The 22,178-nt window shown below is 41.5% G+C and overlaps 1 protein-coding gene and 1 long non-coding RNA gene across 3 annotated transcripts in view; one reads left to right on the forward strand and one right to left on the reverse strand.

Moving 5' to 3' along the window:
• Positions 1 to 11,384, reverse strand: part of TP53INP1 (tumor protein p53 inducible nuclear protein 1) — a 75,877-nt gene extending 64,493 nt beyond the window's left edge. Inside the window, exon 1 of the mRNA XM_081952168.1 lies at positions 11,129 to 11,384. The gene's annotated coding sequence lies outside the window, so the exon portion shown is untranslated. The remainder of the gene's footprint in view (positions 1 to 11,128) is intronic.
• On the forward strand, positions 9,460 to 17,621 carry LOC309391570. 2 transcript variants are annotated; one of them, XR_014175312.1, is made up of 3 exons: positions 9,460 to 9,943; positions 14,272 to 14,374; positions 16,400 to 17,621. It is a non-coding gene; the product is annotated as an uncharacterized lncRNA (long non-coding RNA). The 2 variants fall into 2 exon arrangements; XR_014175313.1 differs by lacking the exon at positions 14,272 to 14,374.
• Positions 17,622 to 22,178: the final 4,557 nt, after the last annotated feature.

A 22,178-nucleotide genomic window follows, 5' to 3' on the forward strand; every position in this document is an offset into this window, starting at 1 on the left:
CACGGCTTGCCAGACGTCGTTGTGTCGGACAATGGGCCTCAGTTCGCGTCCACCGTGTTCCAGGAGTTCCTGGCCTCCCAGGGCATCCGGCACGCCCCAGTCGCTCCCTATCATCCGGCCAGCAATGGCCGGGCGGAACGCGCTGTCCGCTCGGCCAAGGACGCCCTTGGACGAATGGACAAGGGCGACTGGCCCACGAGGGTGGCTGCTTACCTACTGGTTCAGCATTCCACCCCGTGTCCACTGACAGGGAAAACCCCTGCTGAGCTGCTGATGGGCCGGTGCCTGCGGACCACCTTAGATAGGTTGCACCCAACCTATTCTGAGGCACAGCCGAGCAACCTGGGACCCCCTCCCCGTTCCTTCCGTGAGGGCGATCCAGTCTGGGCAAGGGCTTTCTCCGGGGATCTTAAGTGGGTGCCTGCCACCGTCACTTCTGTAACCGGCCCCTGCTCTTACAGGGTCCGGACCGCCGACGGTGCAGACTGGCGCCGCCACGTGGATCAGTTAAGGCGTCGCGAACCTTCGGATCCACACAACAACCCCGCAGGGTCGGCCTCGACCATTCCACCAGAGGCCCTGGGGTTGGCGCCGCACCCGATTCCCCCGCCGTGGCCGTTGCCCAGGCCGCAAGAAGTTTCAACAGAGACTGTTCCAGGCGCCTTCCGCCTTCCACAGCCGTCCATCGTCCCAGCCCCCGTTGGGCTACCAGTTCCGTCATTGCACCCAATATTGGCCTTCCCTCAATCAGGCCAGCCTTTCCCTAAGAACGATTCAAACTTCCCTGACTCAAGCCCGCCAGCGGCCGCGCCACCCCGGCCCTGCCTACCTGCTCCTGAGTCTCCGCCTCCGTCTGAGATAGGCCTTCAAGATGGCGCCCGGAGCTCCACTCCCTTCAGGGAGGAGCTCCCACGGACACCACCTCCTCCTCCGACGATCTGCCCAGTTCTGAGGCGTTCTGGGCGTGTCCGACGCCGCCCTGCCTATCTTAGCGACTATGCATGCTCCGCTGTCACGCATGCGTCCTCGCTAGGGGGGAAGGAGTGTTATATTCCTTCCTCCCCGACATACGACCGGGGATTCCCTCTGTTGTCAGCCAGCAACAGCCATGCTGCGCCTTAGCCAATCAGGCGCGGCATGGCTGAAGGCGGGCTGATCCGTTTCCCTGATTGGTTCCTCGGCCTGACAGCTCTTCGTATAAATAGCTGTCAGGCAAAGGAACGGAGATTCTCTCCTGTATTACTTGCTGTTGTTTAAATCTAATAAAATTGAGTTGGACGTTCCTCAGCGTGTCAAGCCTCGTCTTTCCCCACACTTCTTCAATCATGTCATCGAAAGAATGTCTGTATCACACCGTCAGCTTTGTTTATGATTACTATGGGTAACTTTCTCTTTCTCTTCTTTGTCTCTGGCTCTCCCTACTTCTTTCTCAGGACTAAACTCCTGTGTTTTCTTATGTGTTCATGAAAACGAATGCAATTATACAGCTGTTGTTTTTTAATGTCAAAAGGGGCTTCTTTAGAAAAGGTGGTGAGGCTCAGTGGAAATTGAGACTAGAGAGTCACTTATCTGAAATAGTATAGGTTGGTGATGGCAAACCTTTTTCTTACAACATGCCAAAGTTGCACACACACACACTATCACATGCCCACTCAATCTCCCCACTTTTCTGCGCATGCGTGCGATCCCATCATGAAGCCTGGGGAGGGTGAAAAACGGCCTTCCCCGTTTCAGGAGCAAACTTTCAGTTGGCTCCTTGGGGGCGTTATTTGACCTCCCCAGCCTCCAGATGCTCTCCTAAAGCCTGGGGAGGGCGAAAAACGGCCCCAATGGCCCAACCAGATGTTCGGGAACGAATTTCCAGTTGGCCCGTTGGAGCTGTTTTTCACCCTCCCCAGCCTCCAGAGGCTTTTTTGAAACCTGGGGAGGGCAAAAACTACTTGTACATAGCCAGATCTTATTCTGTTGCCTCAAACCCTCTTCCAACTCATTAACATTCCATTTTAGATCATTATATGCAATTCATTAGTTTCCGGAGTTATCCAGGTCCAGATGTTGAATGGTATGGCAGAGTTCTGATAAAATGGTATAAAACAGTCTACGTTCTATTAAGTTCTCTTAAGATTTATATTTTATCATACATTCATGTACTGTATGAGGTATGATAGCTCCTAGAATAAGATCTGGCTATAATAACTCTAATGGTCCCCCATAAGGATTAGTTACGTACTGCCTTCTGGTGGTCAATATTAACTGAAAACACCATGCAGTATATACACAATCTGAAAATAGAAAAATCCTACCCACCCTCCTCCACCAAGAGGGAGTAGAAGTCATGCCAAACTTTGTAAACTGGGGCATTGTAACATCTGTGTTTTTCTCTCTTCCGTAGTCCCAACATATTCAGATCTTTTAACTGTCCATCATGGCTCTTGATTTCCAGCCCATTCACGCTCACGGTCTTGGTAGACTTCCTCTGAACTTGCTCCAATTTGTCACTGTTCTTTTTAAATTTTGATGACCAGAATTGGACACATTATTCCAAGCAGTGTTTTATCAGGGCAGATAGAGTAGAACAGTGACTTCTTATGAGTTGTACTTAGATCTGATTAATGCATGATAAAAATAGCAAAATAGCATATTAAAATGCAGTTGGTAAGTTTTTAAGGTATGATCTTTCTTTTTTTTCTTGGCTGAATACTATTTTAATTCTTAATGAAGTTGCATACTTAATGCATATCTTTCACTACACTAGCAGTATTTTCTAGGAGCATTTAAATGATTTCATAGAAATCAAATATGGTTATAAGTTACATCAGTGGTGAAATCTAATTTTTTTTCCTACCGGTTCTGCGGGCATGGCTTGATGTGGTCATGTGACTGGGTGGGTGTGGCTATGTAGTCCTGCGATTTGGGTGTGTGTCAAAAGACAGAAACTCACTTTAACAATGTCCTTCCGAAGCAGGTCATTTCCAGGTCATTTCCAGCCCTGGATTGCTGTGTTCTTTCAAGGTATCCTCTGAAGCTATGTCTGGTGCCAGGTTTGTGGTCCTTCCTCTCCTTTTTCTCCCTCTCCCTTCCTCCCTCCCTCCCCGTCTATCTTTCTTTCGCAGCACCCCCTACCACCACTTTTTAAAGCATTTTTTATCTGCCTATTCGCCCGAACCGGCAGGAAAATAATGCTTTAAAAAACAGGGGAAAAGCTTCCGACAATTGCGCAGCTCACAGCTGAGCCGTGCGATCCTCGGAAGCTTTTTTTTTAACTACTGGTTCGCAGAACCAAGGACAATAGTCTCTACCAGTTCGGCCAAACCTGGCTGAACCAGGAGGATTTCACTCCTGAGTTACATGTTTCAGAAGCTCAGTGCTTTAAATCAGGAGAGGCAACAGAGGGGTGTCAAATTCAAGGCCCAGGAGCCAGAGCTGGTCCACGGGGTGCTTAGATCTGATCCATGGGGCCACCCTGGAAACAGCGAAGGACTGGCTCACGGTGCCTCTGCCAGAAAAAACTGAGCTCAGGAAGGCCGCTTGCTCTGTTTTCATTGTCAGAAGGTTGCAGGAGGCCATCCTAGCCGAAAACAGTTCAGGATGGCCATGAACCACGCGCCACCAGGGAAGGCCACTCCCAAGTTGAAAACAGAGCTCGAAAGCCCATTTTCACGGGCAGAGCACTCTGGCCACCACAGGCACCCCCAACATGAGTGACGTCAAGCTGGGGTTCTTAATAGGTTGAGGTTCTTAATATAGCGCAGATTATGACTAGTTCTCCCAGTCTGTTCTTTCCCTTTGTCCCCCATGAGCTTTAATGCTCCTCTGATATATTGGCAGTTTTATTAAATGAATTCCTACTATTCAGAGATAAAGGAGAGAGGCTGTAGTTTTGCATGGCATGGGAAACTAGGCTACAGATGAATGGAAATCTTTGGGTTCGGTGTATTGTGGGGAGCTGATGATAATACAGTTCAATTGTTGTGCATAGCATGTTATGCAAACCTCATAGGAAAAAAAGGTAATTCAGATGAAATATCTAATATCTGGAGATGGTAATCCAGGGGTACTGTAAATCTAAAAAGTTTTTTTTGTGTGTTGCCCAAGAAATGTCTATAAAGTAGACAATTTTGGGTATGGAATTTTAATACAAATGCATAGGATACAATAAAAGTGTATAGACGTATCTCTGTGTGCATTTACAGTTATGTTTCACAACAAGTAGAAGCTAATATAGAGAGGCAGAAAAATCCCTTAGAGTTAACGTAATTAATTTGCCCATATTGAGAAAATTGCTATCATGAAGTTTCTCTATACTAGATCATATAAGATAATAGATTAGACAAGTGATAGAATCATCATGAATCTGTAATAATTTGGGATAGTAATCTTGTCTGGGCTTCTTAGTTAAGCAGGGTTGGACAAGTTAAATATTTACTGTAGATGGAAGATTTCCAGGAAGTAGAAAGGTGTAAGTTAGACTGGGAAATTTAAACAGCAAACAATTCTGTATTGCTGCCCAAAGAATAGGACATGTGACTTACTTGAAAGAGGTCCTACATTTTTAGCTACCTGCAGCCACTAGGAATGAATCCGACTTAACTTGCTTGGTTTCAAATCTTAACTTCTGAGTTAGAAAGATGCTTTTTTCCAAAAGACAAATGGACGTCTTTGAGAATCATCCATGACTTGTGTTGTAAGTTAGCACCCACCCCTCTCCTAGAAAAATGAAATATTCTAGGAAATATTAAAAAGGCAGAATATTATATTTTCCCTAAAGGAGAAACATGTTTCTAAAGACATAAACTCAGAGCCTCAGCTCCTTGCCCAACCCCCAGGAGGTATTTTGGTGCCAACAAATCTACAAGAGGAAGGCTGGGCCAGCTTATCTGCAAAAGAAAAAACATGGCCCTCAGGACATGATAGGATTAGCCCCCACTCAAGATCCAAACCAGGACAAAGCTATTAAGCCATAATAGGAATTGCCCAAAGCCTTCATTACATCATCACCCAGCAATATTCAACCAGGCCTGGGACTCAAGTCAACCTACAGAGTTACCCCTGCATCAGTGGTGGGTTCCGGATCCCGTTCCAATTGTCCACAGGGACGCGCGCAGTGCGCGCATGCGTCTTATCACCTCTGCGAGCCTCTGCGACGCTCCAGCTGCTCAGCAGAGCATCGCACAAGCACTGTATGTGCTGTGCACATGCACAGAAGCGCCAAAGACTTAAAAGACCGGTAAGGAGCTTGGGCAAGCGGGTGGGCCCTCCGGGTCACCGTACCGGAACGGTATTTGGTGCTCTGGGCAGGCTCCGGTATGCCCGTACCGGGGCATACCGCCTGCAACCCACCACTGCCCTGCAGGACCCCATAGGAATCTGACAACCAATCTGAGTGCATTTCTTGCACAGGAACAGGAAGCTCCAAGGGGCCCAAGAGAGGGCATAACTCTCTCTCCCTCTCTCACCCATGTGCTTTTTTTGCCCAAGACCTTAAACCATGTGGTCCTGTCCACCATTAAACCAGCTTTCCAAGCAGTCTCCATGTTTCCAGTGTCTTTCTTCCCACTTGGAACTGAACCCAGATAGACATTTCTTCCAACAATTAGATGATTGAGAATCTCCATAGACATTATGAATTAGAAGCTAAGAACAACCTGCACCTTCTAGAGGCAGAGCACTTTAGTAGTTTTGTTTAAGAAACCATCTGTACTTCTGATGCTTTTGGGCGATCCTGGAGATAAACTTTCTTGCATTAGCCCAATATGTTTCTTGAGAAACAAAAGTTATGTGGGTTGGTGTTGGGGCTGGAGAAGAGAACATGTTTTTTTTATAAAGATTTTTTTTTATTTTTGAATAAACGCAAACAGACAAAACACAGACACAAAAAATGCAAAACCATCTTCCATTACAAATTGTAGGAAGTGTGTCGATTGGTTACAAAAACGTCCGTGCATCCCTTCCACAGTCATCACCTACAATTCGTATCAAATCATATGTTTTAAATCAAATATATTTATATATATTACTATCATCATACCTCAACCTTCATTTGACTATCATTGTTTTTACGTCCTTTTATATAAAATATTCCAGATTTAAAGCCAAACCACATAATGGCATTCCATTAGCTCTTCCCAATATCATCCAGTAACATTACATCTTGATAACATGTTCTAAATATAAATTGGTTATATTTAATAACAGAGTTTCTAAACCTCCTTTCGTAGTCACCATTTGCAATTTATATCAAATTTCCTCTTATCAAACATATATATATATATATATATATATATATATATATATATATATATATATATATATATATATGCATGCATTATTATAATTATCAATCAATTATTCATCCATTATCACTTCATATTATACATAATGCTCTAAATTTAACTAAATTTGACTTAATTTTTTATTATAACCTTTCATTACATCAACCTGTGTCTTTTCAGTAATACTGCAGTCTTATGTCTCTTGCCATTTGTGGCATTAGTATTCTGGTTATTTCCTTAGTAAGTTTTGTATGGACTTCTCTTCGCAACTTATTACTTATTGCATATATTGTATAAACTCGAAACCCTCCATCTGCTTCTTTGGTCAGCTTCTCTTTAGTTATCACTAATGCTTCTGACAAAGTTTCTCTCCTTAGTTCCATCAATTCTTCTCTCTTTTCTTCTTCTATACTTTGAAATCTGGGGTAGAGCTCTAGTCCATCTAGCTCCCCTTTCCATATTCCACTCTTTCCATTTCCAACCACTCACAGTTCACTGTCAGTATCAACAATTTTCTTGTCTCTTTGTTTATTTTTTCCTTCAGTTTTTAGAACTCTGACCTCCACTTTCTTCATTTGATGAACATCCTCAATTTTTCCATCAAATTTTACTGTTCTACGATCTATGTTCTCCAATCTCTTCTCAATTTTCTCTGTTACTTCTAATAATTTTTGAATTTCAAACATAAACTTTTGCAATGTTAAGGCTTCTTTTTCATGTTGCGACATTTTTCCAACTTGTAAACACTGCCACTCTGGCATTCAAAACTTTTTATTAAATTTAAAGCAAGTTCATTTATAATCTTTCAAGACAAGGCTTTGTTTTCGCTCCACTCCAGCTGCCAATTAAGCTCCCGAAGAGCACCTGTATAAACAACCCATGCTCCTCTCACTATCACTCTCTGTAAACAAGCTGAGGAACCTTGAAATGCAAAGTCAAATGATGAAAGAGAAAAAAAAGACAATATTTCCAAGCCTTCCAAGCATCCAGCCTCCAAGTGGCAGTGTTACTTCCTTTCCCTCTGTTATTACAGCCCTCTTTGTATTTCTTTTATATCTTCTTTATATTCCAGGCTTAAAGAAAACAAAATTCTTAAATGGAGCAAAAAAACCCCATCCAATCCAGCATTATAAAAATAAGGAAAAAGATTTTAATCCATAGATATATAAAAAATAGAATAAGAAAAACTAATCTGTTCAATTTAAAGAATAGGAAACATTTGCAAAAGTTCCATCCGTAAAAGAAAATTAAAAAAAGGATAACACACTGTCTAATGTAGCTTAATTTCGCCGCTCATACTCTTCTGTTTTCAAATTTAATTTAGCTTTAATTTTTTTTGGTGTAGTCTCTTTTATAATAATAAGATTTCCTCTCCAGATGGACATACTTTCTCTTTCCGTTTTCCTCCCGTTCTGGAGCTGTCCCAACTTCAGCAGCATCAATGGCTGAGCTTCTGTCTCTGGCAAAAAGAGATTCTCCTGGATCAATCAGGGACTTTGCAGTGTCCCTGAGATCAGCAGGACATACTCTTCCCTGCCACCGTCTGTTCGGGACGGCTTAGGTCGAAAAGGGCTGTCCAGCGGCAAAAGTATCAACTGCCACATAAGCTCCTCCTTTTCAGAACAACATATGTTGACTTTGGTAGAAGAAGCAGTGGGATAAACAGTAACGTAATATTTCAAAACAAAAACACTAGTTGAACAATTTGTACTCAAGAATATCTGTGCAGGAATATATTTTTGGAAACATTTCAAATGTTTCTTTATTCATTAAAAAGAAAATCAATGTTATTTTCAAAATATTTTCCTTCCGCTACAAATACATTTTTGTCATCAAATGGAGTTTACAATGGGAAGCAAAACGTACTGCATTAAAAAAAACAACATAGTAATGTATTTGGAGACAGATGTCATTTTCTATGCTATGGCAAGGTAACGTTGGAAGAGCCTTTAGCTTCCATTGTGAAAATGCAGGCCAAAACTGCTTCCAGATGCAGTCTTTTTATTTTTGTGCAAAGATATAAAGGGAATAATATTTCTTTTATTGCATACATTTACCAAAAGTAGAAAAGAGGCTGAAAAGTGAATCTAGAGATCTAGAATAAACATGAACTAAGATGAAATACAGTAGCTGAGAACTGATAAGCTTTGACTGAGATGGCCAAAACGTTTGCACACCCACTTATGTGTGTCTGTTTAGATCCAGGTGTTTCCCCCACACAGCCAATTCAAACCACATTTTGAATTCCTGTGTTGTTTTTGGTGTAAATTGCAGAGGCATGATGGGTTGACAAAGCAACAATCTAAACAGAAACAAACAGGTGGTGTAAGAATCTTCCCCATTTTACCCTGCCTATTTCTGGTGACATAAATGTATAAGTTGGTAACTGACTTTTAAAGAAAATAAATTTTAATATGAAAAGCAGAAATTCTAACCATGCAATTATTTGTTTCAAGCATTTTTAATCCAGACCTTCAGCTGAAAATCTAATGTTTACAAAAATGATAAGACACTGGAGCTTGAAATTGAAAAGGCAGCAACACAGTTAGACAGTAAAGGGGGAAGGGTTGGGACAGAAGAAAAAAAAGGAAACACAAACTTTTTAACTTCCTAGGATAGTCAAGTAGAATTAAAGCACTCTGGGAAAGATGAATCCATTAACAATTAATCATTGGAACAGCTTGCTTTCAGAAGGTGTGGGTGCTTCATCACTGGAGGTTTTCAAGAAGAGATTGGACATTGATTTGCCTGGAATAGTATAGAATCTCTTGCTTGAGCAGGAAGTTGGATTAGAACAGGGGTGTCCAAACTTGGGAACTTTAAGACTTGTGGACTTCAACTCCTAGAATTCTGAGAGTTGAATTCCACAAGTCTTAAAGTTCTCAAGTTTGGACACCCGTGGATTAGAAGGTCCCTTCCTACTCTGTTTTGTTTCGTTATTACTTTCCTGCAGAGTTTAGGTCTCAGTGAAAGATCCTTGGTTTAAGAGCCTGTTTGCTTTACAATCTGTTGTAAAAACTACAGGTTGCAAACTTGCATTGCAAGTTTATCAGTAAAGAAATTTTTTAAAAAATGTCTCTTTCTACATCAAAAACTTTATTTTCCTCCAGCTTTAACCGTATTGGAATGCTGTTTCATTTTTTGAGTTTAGCAAATGATTCTCTTCTTTGTGGTTTGTGTGCTTGAGTTTATTCTGAACTGCCTCGTAATTTTGCAGGTTTCATACCGTAGTACAACGAGGAAGTCACTCTCAGATATACACATAGACATAACACAAAAAAAAATGTGTTTTCTTTTCCTGTGAATTGGTTTGTAGAATGGCCTGGACTAATGCATCCCATCCACGCCAGATAGCTAAACATTAATTGGTGCCTGCTGATGAAGATGAGATTACTTAGTTGAGTAAGGCGGGGTAGCTAGTTGGATAATGATGTCAACAAGTCAGTTAATGAAACATCTGCAAGCAGGCAACCAAGCTCAGTGAGCACCAAGGACTCCACTGTTCAACCCTGAGCTACAGAGCAATAGATCTCTTCTATTGAATAGTGTTTGACTGAAGGTGATTGCTATGAGCTGCAAATCATGATAATGTCAACAGCGTTGATGGGGTCCTATAAAAGATTGATGAATTCCAACCGGTAAGGGTTGACACAGCCTCATTTGTTTAAAGGGTGAGTTTTTAGATCTTTCACAAATAGTTTGCCTTTTAAAAACTTTAAAAAAAAGATGACAGTGTTTTATAACTTCCTGTCTAAAATAAAAAAAATCTGGAGCTTATAGATACCCTAAGGGGCAAGCCGCAACCATGCAAGTTTACATATGAAGAGGTTTATAATGAGAAATTTCTTTTTAAAACCAATAGACCAAAATTCTGTCTACAAGAAGGGGTTTATTGGGGAAAGGGGAATAGAAGAAAACAATGAAAGACAATCCACATACAGTACCTACTCACAAGCACCTTTTTAAATGAAATCAGTTGAATCAGTCGGGCTAAATTTCACTTGCTCACTTGCTTGGGTTTTGTTAGACAGCCCCCCTCTCTCTCCCTCCCTCCTTAGTTTCATATAATGCAGAAGATAAATGAAAAGCAGTGTCTTTAGGATTACTCTTTGGTGAAGCAAAATGTTTTCTGTTTCTTTCTCACGTCCTGCATCTAGCCAGGAAAAAAGAGAGCTATGATAGCTGCACTTACTAACATAATGACCCAATGATTGGATGAAAGGCACCATCTAATTTTCATCAGTTTTACCACTGTAGAAACACGAGAAACGTTTCAAGAAATTAAAAGAATGCTTTCCGCATGGGGCCAGCATGAAAATAGCATGATTCTACTGGGTACTAATTTTGTTAGAGATTCTGCTTCTAAGGAACTTTGAGCATTATAGGTCATTTTAAGAGCTCTGTTATTTGCTGCTGTTTTGGCAGATGGCCAATGTCTCAAGGACACAGACATGTTTTTCTACAAATGTTCAATCTCTAAGATAATCAAGATAACTAGATTCATTGAACAGTATATCTCATTATCCTCAGTCATAATAGTTCAGGCAAAAGTTCAGTGTATCTGGTGAACATGAGATTAGTCAGGGCAATTTTACAGCATAAAAATATATGTACCTTTATATAGTACCAATCTTTTCATTGCTATTTTTCCTTCCGTGTAATTATTAGTTCTTGAGGTCCCTCTGATAAATTGGGATTTTTGTGGGAATCAGATAAATCCTCACCACATTATGTTAATTGTTGCAAGTCCCAGAGGGGATTGTATTACGGAAACTGACAGGAACATAAATGATTTATTCTTCTACATACATTCTTGTTAACCTTTTGGTAGTTCTCCCAGTGCTGGCATTACTCACCCAATCCGTTTTTCTTTTGTGCTCCAAAAACTGCATTTGCTCCTATATGCGTCCATTTTTCTTGCCCAGAACTTACTTTAATTTGCTCTGTTGTACATAGTTACAAACCAGGAGGGAAAATTAATTTAAAATCCAAGTCAGTCATGATAGGATAGGATGAACTTCCTGACTTCCTTTAGTGACTAATTGTCAACTGGAGAATTGTTAGCCTTTCTATCCAAGGCCTCTCTCGCCTGTCCCGCCCTAGGAGAAGTAAAAAAACACGAGAGTATTTTGACTTTTCATGTGCAAAGTCCATAAATACAGAAGTTAACAAATATTGCCCCGCTGCTGAAACACAAGAGGCAGCCCTGTAATCATACAGTCTTTCACAGGAGAATTTTTTTAATGAGAAATGTATTTATTTATTTTGAACCTGCCTTCATTACTTTTATAAATAACTAAGATAGTTAATACAGATAATATTACTTCCTCCTATTTTCCCCACCACAACCACAGTTTGGGGTGAGGTAGGCAGAGAGAGAGAGAGAGAGAGAGACAGACAGACAGACAGACAGACAGACAGACACAGAGAGAACAGAGAAAGAGAGAGAGAGAGAGAAAGACAGAGACAGACACAGACACACACATACAGAGAAAGAGAGAGACACACAGAGAGAGACACAGAGAGAGACAGAGAGAAAGAGAGACAAAGACACACACAGAGAGAGAGAGACAGGTCAAAATTCAGCCAGCTGCCTTTTATGCCTAAAGTGGGACTATAACTCACAGTGTCCCAGTTTCTAGCCTAATGCCTTAACCAGTCGACCAAACTGTTTGTCAATTAATGACATAATGACATGTCTATCTGTATAAACCTAGAAAAGAAAACAAGATTAAAACCAAAGACAGCATTTGAATGAATCGAAATATTGTTAGAAGCCAAAGCAAGGAATGTAAAGCCAATTTATTTGACCAGGATTAAACATTTACTGACCAAATTATGGAACCCCTTTGCAGACTTTTTGCTGATAAGTGGATTAAAACATTAATGACTTGTGGATTTGCAAATGGATAAGAATGGGTGAAGGGAAGTAGAGATATATGAATGCAACTTTATAAGGAGAAAAGAAATACGTACTTTACTTGTACTTTTTGTGATGAAAATCAGAAGTCACTTCTTTAATTATATCACTTTTCTTTTTAACTCTTTCTCCTTTCTTTCTCTGCACTTTCTCTTCTTTTCATTTTCTCCTTCTCTTCTGAATTTGGCTTGTATTACCATGTATTATTTTAAAACTTTTATCAAAAACTATGATTAAGAAAAGATAATGAGTTGGCTGACTAACACTTTAAGGGAATGGCAGTGTTGCCAATGAGTGGCTGTGTCTCAAAGCCGCTGTGTCTAGAATTCATCCATGGAGTAAGGAAAATGGCACTAGGGGGTAGTGAAGTAACAAAATCAGTAAAAAAAAGTGGCCATTATAAAACGATTGTTGGTAGAAACAATAGGGAAATTGTATAGTATTAACAGGTGATAAAATGCCTAGCTTTCTTCCTCAGTATAAATGCATCTTCTGTGGAGTACAGGACTAAAGATAAGCACCACAGGTTTAAAAGTCTTCATAAGACCATTGGACACATTCAGGATGCCAGTCACTCTTGTCAAAATAGCTGTGAAGGGCAATGCCCTTCAGGGGATGAATGTGTGCCCACAATAACCTAAAGTAACCAATAGGAATGGAGCAGTTCACACGAGGAAACACATAACTGACAAAGAATGCCAGATGATACCCATGGGAAAACATGTCAGAAGAAGGAACCGGAAGGTTAAAGAATATTATTTTAGTTGCCCCAGCTGTAGGCTGGCGATAGTACAAGGATATGAAGATGTGACAGGAAAAAATGATTATGCAGAGAAGTTTGCGCAGCAGATAGAGGACCTAAGGAAGTGCCTTCTAATCATGCTTTTCAAAAATCAACTCGGCCCAAAACAAGTTAAAAGAATATATAATGTACTGTTAGAAAGAGACTCAGAAAGTGAATTGGTTAAGGATTGTATGATTAAATGGGCTCAGAATTTTGGTGAAGTGGTTATGTTGGAAACGTGGGAAAAAATATGGGTTCAGAATGTTAAATTTACACAGTCACAGAATTTAAGGGAGAACTTTTATAAAATGTTTTACAGATGGTATTTAGATCCTAAAAAATTATCATGCATGTACCCAAATGTTCAACCAAAATGTTGGAGATGCGGGTGTCTAGATGCTACCTTTTTTCATGTATGGTGGACTTGTAACAAGGTTAAAGCTTTTTGGATAAAAATATGGTGGGTTATGCAGAATGTATTTAAGAAAAGAATACAATTCACTCCGCAAATGTTTTTATTGGGTATAGCTAAGGATTTCACCAAAGGGGAAACAAAATTGGCCTTGTATATGGTCACAGCAGCTAGGTTGTTGATTGCGCAACATTGGAAAAAAGATTTTTTACCGACAATTGATCAATGGATTCAGAAGGTGGCGGGGTTCGCCGAAATGGCAAAAATTTCAGCTTTCTTAAAAGCTCAGAAACAGGAGGAATATACACAGGAGTGGGCAAAATGGATTGATTATATACAGAATAAATACCAGACTAGGAGTTATTATGTAGCCTTTAGGTAAGAATGTTTAGATTGATAGATGATCAGAGTAAATAATATATGGGATGTTTGGAATTGTTAGAGTGGTATACAGCGGAAGTCAGGGGGGTGGGTTTGTGTGGGAGGTGGGGGAGGGTTAGGGTGGAGGGCGGGGCAATATATATGTATGAATAAATTAGAAGATGGGATTAACGAAACATTGTTATTCTAGGAGAAATTTATATTAAAAGTTATAGATGTTAAATTAGCTTAGAAAATGGGATCAATGTGTTATTATTAATCTAAGAGAAATTTATATTGTGTTTGTTGGGAGGAGAGGGGTTACGAGTAATTTACTTTAAGACGGGGGAGGGGAGGGGGCAAAGTATTTGGTATAATATTTGAATGTGAATTTTTGCGGGGGGGTTGGGGGGTATAGCATTTGTATGAGATTTACATTGTATGGCGGGGGGGTGAAAAGGGGGAAAATCTGTTTGTACAAAACTCTTTTAATTAAAAAAAAAATCAACTCCATTTTTCTAAGCTTCAATAGTAACTTGGAAGCAGTCATCCCATCCTGAGTTTGGAAGTCGGAATATCCCAAAGTACAGCTGAGATGAGAAAATTGGCAGAAAACAGCATGAGAGGTAACTGTCTCCATTAACTTATTGTATTTGTAGACATCCTCCCACCTCCATAGGTCAAAGCATGATGTAAGAGTTGGCAGTGTGGACATGATTCTTGTGATGAAATTATCATCCAGATATTTATTTCAGGTCAAACAACCAGATCTGTGGTGCAAAACACTGGACAACCATTAGATGGCGGTGTAATGGGAAGTACAGAACAGGAGAAAGAAGGGCCACCTGGCAGCTCCAGGAACCTGACACCACCAAGACAACAGTCAGAAAAATGAAATCAGAGTCCAGGCCAGAATTGTAACCCAACTAAGCATCTTGGACTAGACTCCCCCCGCCCCCCTCTCCAGTTTTCTTAAGGATAAAGGCAGCGATTCAGACTTGTAAGATTCTGTTACTATAGGTTTACAATAAAAGTAGTAGAGTATTAGCATGCATGTCTTTGTTTCTTAGTCTGGTCTACCTTGAAGGGCTGACCTAAAGAGACTCGAGAAAAATAATTCTGATTTCATCAAGTGATTCTAGATTTTTGCAATGAGATAAGGTGGCCCTCTAAAAATATCCACCTTCCTTCTGCACTGCCCCTGCAAATGTATTTTTCTTCGTTGTCAATGGACGGAGAAAGAGAAGGCTGTCTCAAAAACTTCTGGCTTTATTTGAAGCATTAGCACTGCCAACATAGTGCAACAAGATATACCTGCCTCTGTGTGTGTGTGTGTGTGTGTGTGTGTGTGTAGCATGGGACATAGTGACTCAGTGGCTGAGATGCAGAGCTTGTCGATCAGAAAGGTCGGCATTTCTGCGGTTCGAATCCCTAGCGCCGCATAACGGGGTGAGCTCCCGTTGACTTGTCCCAGCTTCTGCCAACCTAGCAGTTCGAAAGCATGTGAAAATGCAAGTAGAAAAATAGGGACCACCTTTGGTGGGAAGGTAACAGCGTTCCGTGCGCATTCAGCATTTAGTCATGCCGGCCACAAGACCACGAAGATGTCTTTGGACAACGCTGGCTCTTCAGCTTTGAAACGGAGATGAGCACCGCCCCCTAGAGTCGGGAACGACTAGCACATATGTGCGAGGGGAACCTTTACCGTGTGTGTGTGTGTGTGTGTGTGTGTGTATGGCAAGGGTAGTAATCTAAAATCTAATCCACCTAAATTCTCTATACCAATTAGAGCTGGCCGTCCTATATACAGGGTCTTTAGGAAATAGCATAAGCTGTGGCAAGTCAGGAGAGCATTGTTTTCTTCTAACAACTGACAGATTGTAGGTCTATATTTAGAGAGACCTACAAGGCCAGAAAACATTGTTCAGCTCTCAGTTAACAGCTCTCTTGGGTCATGATATGCCAGGGTTATCTGTAGAAGAGTCATGTGTACATTTAACACAAACATATTGTACCTGCCCTAGGACATAGCTATCACTTTTAAGATCTCAAAATAAACAAAAGATGCTATGGTTGAATTTCTACGAATAAGATGAAAGCAGCACAGCAAGTACTATTGTAACAATTCCATTTTAATTCAAAACTATGAAGTTCACATACATTTAAAACTACAGTGCATATTTGTTATGCTACAGGTAGTCCTCGATTTATGACCACAATGATTTGTGTTGCTAAATGAGATATTTGTTAACTGAATTTTGCCACAGTTTATGACTTTTCTTGCCACGCTTGTTAAGTGAATCACTTGGGTTGTTAAGTTAGTAACACGGTTGCTAAGTGAATCTGGCTTCTCCATAGACTTTGCTTGTCAGAAGGTCACAAACGGTGATCATATGACCGCGGTTTACTGCAACCGTCATAAATATGAGTCAGTTGCCAAGTGTCTGAATTTTGATCATGTGACCATGGGGATGTTGCAATGGTCGTAAGTATGAAAAACGGTCATAAGTCACGTTTTCCAGTGGCATTGTAACTTCGAATAGTCATTAAATGAATTGTTGTAAGCTGAGGACTATTTATATTTATTTGATTTTTTTTTAAGTGAAAAATAATTACTGGTTGAATCAAGTCTTTTGATTTTCCTTTTCCAGGGACAGGCTGAAAGTTTGGGTATACAACACTGTTCTGACCCCCGTTCTCGTATACCAAAGCACTCCGAAACAAGGTCTCTACAAGATGTTTTATTTACACACAGTTTAAACCTTGGCAGCAATCCAGGTACAGATAACACCTTGGCAGCAATCCAGCCTGCCAAGGTACAGATAACACCGTGGCAGCAATCCAGCCTGCCGAGGTACGACACAGATTCGAGAGCGTCTCCAACTCTAATGATAAGTTGATTCCTGCAAAAACAGCTTTCAGAAAGTCCTTCCTTAAATAGCCTTGAGAGGAGCCTGATTACAATCACCTGAGTCCAATCATCTCTTGTAACTGCGCAGCTGTTCTCTACGTCTATCAGCTCTCCGTTGCCGGGCATCCAGAGACCACTCCCTTGTCTCCTCCCCACTGCTCCAAGGCATGATGTCAGGAACACACTCCCTTTGGCTTTCACCACTGCTCCATGCCTCAGGCGCCTTCTGGTGGCCAACCAGCCTCTCTGATCCCTGCTCAGAGTCGGAACCCCATCCAGTGTCCTCCACATCCTCCAGAGCCGACTCATAAGGACCCTCGCTGTTGGAGTCTGGTGGCAGCGCCAACGGCTCCTGCTGGGCCACAACAGAACACTAAGTATTGTATCAGGAAAAGAAGGGCCTGAGAAGAAATAGTAGCTAAGAAACTGGAAATCTAACTAGATGTTCATTTTTATTTAGTTAGTTAGTTAGTTTGTCACTCATGTACAAGATACCATGGATAAGAATAAACATGAACACAGGAAATGGGTACAAATAAATGGAGACAGGACAGGGACGGTAGGCATGCTGGTGCATTTATGCACGCCCCCTTATGGACTTCTTAGGAATGGGGTGAGGTCAACAGTAGACAATTTGAGATTGAAGCTGTGAGAGTCTGAGGCTGTAACAACAGAAGCATTCCAGACACTGACCACTCTGTTGCTGAAGTCGTATTTTCTGCAATCAAGTTTAGAGCGGTTTACCTTGAGTTTGTACCTATTATGTGCTCACGTATTATTGTGGTTGAAGCTGAAGTAGTCGTTGACGTGTAAGATGTTGTAGCAGATAACTTTGTGTACTATGCGTAGGTCAGACTGTAGGCGACATAGTTCTAGGTTCATGCTTCATGACTTGGATTTTTCCTCTCCCACTCCTCTTATTTTTCCATTTATCCCACAGATTCAGGAACAATGACAAAACAGGGGGGGGGGGGAAATGCAGTTTGTTGTTTAAAGTTGCTCAGCAAATCATGTTTAAAAAACATTGCAGTTTAAGAGAGAGATACGAATACAATGTGATTTTGTGGCATTTCTATTCTGCCATTGCAGTAAATGATAGCTCATGTGGCATGTGTTGTATATTTCTAACACATACAGCGCCGTTAACAAATTTATTATATCGTGTTTTTTTCTGAAATCATAACCTACAGTGTATGAAATACTGGAAGGTAAAGGTTAAAAGAATTAATCTGGTGGTATTTCTGCTGTTTTCTAGGAAATTATGTTCCATTCCATGCATACAAGAAAGATTTTCAGAAACCATCAAATGTGGAACTCATCTGATAAAAGGACAAAATTTATAAGTTACACGCTTTGCTTCCTCATCATTAATTCCACCTTTCTATCATTTCAACCTTCATTAAAAAAGCTTCTCAAATGGTAGTTGATCCTTGTTACAACATTCACAAAATCCTTGTCTTCTGAAATGGCCTTACCCTAAAGAAACAAAAAAGGGACAATCCTTTTAGATATGATAATGTGTATTATTTTTCTAAGTCTGAATAGCACACTGCCTTTTTCTTCTATTGCTATAGCAACAGACATCTGTGAGTAATGGCTCTTTTAGTTGTGTCGCTAAGAGTATTTTAATGACAAAAGTCTCTGTAAAATGTAGTCCGAGGGCAGGCAGAAGGGAAAGTTCACACTTCAAGGGTTTTAAAAAAAATCTTTCTCTACTTTCCTTAGGCAGTAATTGCCCTGTTCTGTAGTTGTGAGCCATAATTCTGTAAAGAAAAACAACAACAACAAAAGTTGTGCCTTCCATTCAAACCTGACATTTCCTTTACTTCTGAGCTGCTGGAAAATGCAATGTTTTGTTCCATGCCTATGTCTAAAGGCAGCTTTCTCTTCTCTTCTCTTGAAAGGAACTGGAGAGAAAGCTGGCATGGGAAAGAGAGGGTAACTACAGAGTCCGTAGAGTCTCTGGTCTTCTGATGCTGCTGCTTGTTAGAGATGCTACCACCTGTCAGTATCACGTCTCAACACCAAATTAGCAGTAGAAGTAAGAATATATGAAGCAACATGTGTTCCTGGCTGTCTTGGAAGTTCTGACTCCAAGCACTACACTACTTATCGACAATGCCATGAGTGGAAATATCATAAACAATGCAGTGATATTACTCCATAACAGTACCCCATTTATTCCACTACTAAACCAGTGGTAGGATTAATTTTTTTTACTATTGATTCTGTGGGCGTGGCTTGGTGGGCGTGGTGTGGCTTGGTGGGCATGGGAGAGGAAGGATACTGTAAAGTCTCCATTCCTTTCCCATTCCAGGGGAAGGTTACTGCGAAATCCCCATTCCCTCCGGATCAGCTGGGACTCGGGAGGCAGAGAATAGATGGGGTGGGGCCAGTCAGAGGTGGTATTTACTGGTTCTCCGAACTACTCAAAATTTCCGCTACCGGTTCTCCAGAACTGGTCAGAACCTGCTAAATACCACCTCTGTATCAAACCCAATGTGTAAATTATAGTTAGGAAGAGTTTATTTCATCCTTATTTTGGTGGAGGCCTTAATAAAATTATCTTCAGAGAAACTTTGGGATGTCCAGCCCAAGCCTCTGTAACTGAATGAAAGAGTTCCATCTCTCATTCCCCATTTCACAACTCAAGTAGTGGTTATTTTCCTAGACCCAAAAAGTAGTTATTTTCCTAGAAGGCCTGGACATTGGTTTTCCACTATTTGCTCACATTTATCTCTCTTGAATTGCAAGATTTAACACATTGATACTAGAAGCCAGGGGTTGGTTCCTGCCAGTTCTAACCTTTTCTATAGAAGAGGTTCCACAAATCTACCGTGCCACTTAGAACCGGTTCCAGCTCGCTCCCCCCGCCTGTTCACACACTTGCCCCGCCCACCGCCCACTGATTGGCTGGCTCACCAATCGCTCTTCCTGCCTCTAAGAGTCCTATCTAAACCTTAAAGTCTTAAATTGTCGTTTGAACACCCCTGGGTTTTTTTTTCTAAAGGGTTAGGGGTGCAAGGGTCTTGTAACTTGACAGCTTTAAGACTTGCGTGCTTCAAATGCCAGAGTTTCTGAGCCAACATTTTGGTTGCTAAGCAAGAGCATTGTTAAGTGAGTTTCACCACATTTTACAACTTGGCTACGCCCACTCGGTCACATGACTGCCAAGCCACTCCCACTCACTCACATGGCTGGCAAGACACTCCCACCCAGTCACATGGCCAGCAAGCCACTCCCACAAAGCAGGCCACACCTACAGAAGAGGTTCTAAAAAAATTTGAAATCCACCACTACTAGAAGCACATAAAGGAAAAAAACAACTAGGAATTTGTAATCAGCACACTGAAAAATTCTTGGAATGAGTATGGGGCTTTTTTGGGGCTTTTCCAGTAACAAGGTCTCCTACTGTTTTGGTGGGATCTCCTATCTAAGCAGATATCCTAGTGAAACTATAAATTTGTGTGGTCTACAGGCCTGTTCTCTCCCTCCCTGATATTATGCAAGTGAGTGATACCTAATGATTTCTCTATTCATTTGCAAAGTGGGTGGGTGGGGGGTATATGGTTCATTATAGGATTTCCCAATACCTGCCTTGTGTCCTCTGACTCATTATTGCACCCTGTATTCCCATCATGCAGTTTGCCTTATGATCCTCTCTGAAAACAACATTAACCAGCCACTATCTTACAAATTTTAGCCTGCAGGTGTCCTCACAAATGACACACTGTGTGATAGACTCAGCAGGACTCTGCACAGAGACATTGCAGAAGCCCATCTGGGAACTATCCCAAAGCAGAGCCTTAGAGCTGCCAGAAGGGTGCAAGTTGCTTGCTGTAGAGGCAAAGAAGTGACAGCTCTGGGAATTGGATCAGGGTGGCAACAGGTGGAACCTTGGGAAGGTAGGCATCTTTTGAGATAACAGCATCCCCTAAAGCAGGGGTGTCAAACTCAATTTCATGGAAGGCCGCATCAGGGTTGCATTTGACCTTGGGGGCTGGGAGGAAGTGGCCAGGGTGGGCATGGCCAGCTCAACATCACTCATGTCGGGGTGGGGGGCTGTGGTGGCCCAAGACCTCCGCCAGTGAAAACGGGGCCCGGGAGGCTGCAGCAGCCTCCTGCAACCCTCTGCTAGCAAAAACAGACCTCGCGAGCTCTGTTTTTTCTGGCAGAGGGTTGCAGGAGGCCATCGCAGCCTCCCAGGCTCTGTTTTTGGTGGCATAGGCACCTCCGGCTGATCCTTCACTGTTTCCAGGGCGGTCCAGCAGGCTGGATCTAAACACCCCATGGGCCAGACCCGGCCCCTGGGCCTTGAGTTTGACACCCCTGCCCTAAAGCATTTGGTAAATTACTCCATGTTGAGATACCAGAACAAATGAAATTTTGTGTGCTCCTCAAACCTCTGCCATAATAACCTGCTTATTCAGTAGCACAGTGGATGAAAATTATATCCTGCTTTTATTATTCCATCAAGGAACCTTATGTAAGGTTTTGCTCCTAGACATTTTCTGATTTTCTGGGTAAATGAGGGCATTAGAGAAGGAGCATTCTTTATGATTGAGCAGACTACCTTCTATATAACTGAGGATAGCGCTCAAGAAGAAGTGGGAGGGGGAGCAGTGAATCACCCAGATGATCTTGCTTCAAATACTATGTCCTTTGTAGTGAGCTGAATCTCAAAAGAGTTTATTTAATGGGGTAACACGTACTTATCTTAATCACACTGAATTCTGTCTTTGTGACAGTTGCCTTTCTGCCTTTAACCTTGTTCCCTTTTCCTAGTATGCTGAGCTTATCATGCCTGGCTGCAAAGATGACCAGGAGATGTTGGAAATAAGTTAGGTAAAGGAGTTTGGGACTCTGTGAGCAGCTCTTCACTTTCTGCTTATCCCATCATTAGTATAGGTCACCCACCATTTCTTGAGTGCAGGAAGAATAGAACAGAATAACTAGAGTTGGAAGGGACCTTGGAGATCTTCTAGTCCAACCCCTGCCTAGGTAGGAAACCCTACACCACTTCAGACAAATGGTTATCCAACATCTTCTTAAAAACTTCCAGTGTTCACAGCATTCACAACTTCTAGAGGCAAGCTGTTCCACTAATTAATTGTTCTAACTGTCAGGAAGTTTCCCCTCAGTTCTAAGTTGCTTCTCTCCTTGATTAGTTTCCACCCATTGCTTCTTGTTCTACCCTCAGGTGCCTTGGAAATTAGTTTGACTCCCTCTTGTTTGTGGCAACCCCTGACATATTGGAACACTTCTATCATGTCTCCCCTAGTCCTTTTTTTCATTAAACTAGACATGGCCAGTTCCTGCAACCATTCTTCATATGTTTTAGTCTCCAGTCCTCTAATCATCTTTGTTGCTCTTCTCTGCACTCTTTCTAGAGTCTCCACATCTTTTCTACATCGTGGCGACCAAAACTGAATGCAGTATTCCAAGTGTGGCCTTACCAAGGCATTATAAAGCGGCATCAACACTTCACGTGATCTTGATTCTATCCCTCTGTTTATGTA

The sequence above is a fragment of the Natrix helvetica genome (genome assembly GCF_964273705.1).
Source record: "Natrix helvetica genome assembly, chromosome: 4".
Classification (NCBI taxonomy): Eukaryota; Metazoa; Chordata; class Lepidosauria; order Squamata; family Natricidae; genus Natrix; species Natrix helvetica.